This window comes from Otolemur garnettii, unplaced genomic scaffold (genome assembly GCF_000181295.1).
Source record: "Otolemur garnettii isolate 467f Iridium unplaced genomic scaffold, OtoGar3 scaffold00048, whole genome shotgun sequence".
NCBI classification, from domain to species: Eukaryota; Metazoa; Chordata; class Mammalia; order Primates; family Galagidae; genus Otolemur; species Otolemur garnettii.
In genome coordinates this window covers 12,924,685-12,925,559 of record NW_003852443.1, presented here as the reverse complement: position 1 = coordinate 12,925,559, position 875 = coordinate 12,924,685, and positions in this window count along the sequence as shown.

Genomic DNA, 875 nt, shown 5'->3' with positions numbered 1-875 from the left:
CCTGGGGCAGGTTCGACCCCGCCAGCCTCGGTGTATGTGGCCAGCTCCCTACCCATGGAGCAACAGGCGCCGCCCCAAGAGACAGTTTTCATTTCCCTCATTTGATAGTTCCATTCACCCAGCCTCCTGAGTAGCTGGGACTGCAGGCGCGCGCCACAACCCCCAGTTATTTTTTGCTTGTAATTGTCATTGTTGTTTGGCAGGCCCAGGGTAGGTTCAAACACACCAGCTCTGGTGTATGTGGCTGGCACCCCAGCTGCTGAGCTACAGGCACCAAGCCAAGAGACAGTTTTTAAAGATAGTTTGGTGGGTAAAGGGTTAGGCAATCAGGGCTTGTTAACTGGTTGGCTTCCTGGTGGAACCATCAGTCCCTTGGTATGGGCAGCTGTCTGGATGGGTCAGTTAATCCACTGGAATGCAGAACCTGGAAGATAACTCAAAAACTAGGTTATGAACAGGTGATTTTATATCTGTTAGTCATTTTCTATGACCTGGGCTCCCTGAGTCTCTTTGTGGTGAGTTTAAACACTTATTAAGTAAAGAATACCATTGAGCTTATTAGTCTTTCTCTGCCCCCAATGAGTCTAATCATTCTTAAGCAAGTAAGACTTGTTAGTTTCTCTCTGCCTCCTAGGCATCTAGATTTTATTTGAGCAAAGAATAAGACCCCTGTGTTCCTTCTGGTTTGGTTGGGTTGAACAGTTCTTCCAGGTTACAGATTTCCAGCTGATAACCTTCTGACCTTTTACAAGGCCTCCAGCAGGTGACCTTTGGTCTCTCACACCACATCTCCAGTTGTGACTAAGGCCCTGGCCACCTCCTGAGCTACACATGCATCACACTCTGAATTGCTTTAAAAGAGGCCCCTTTTCCTA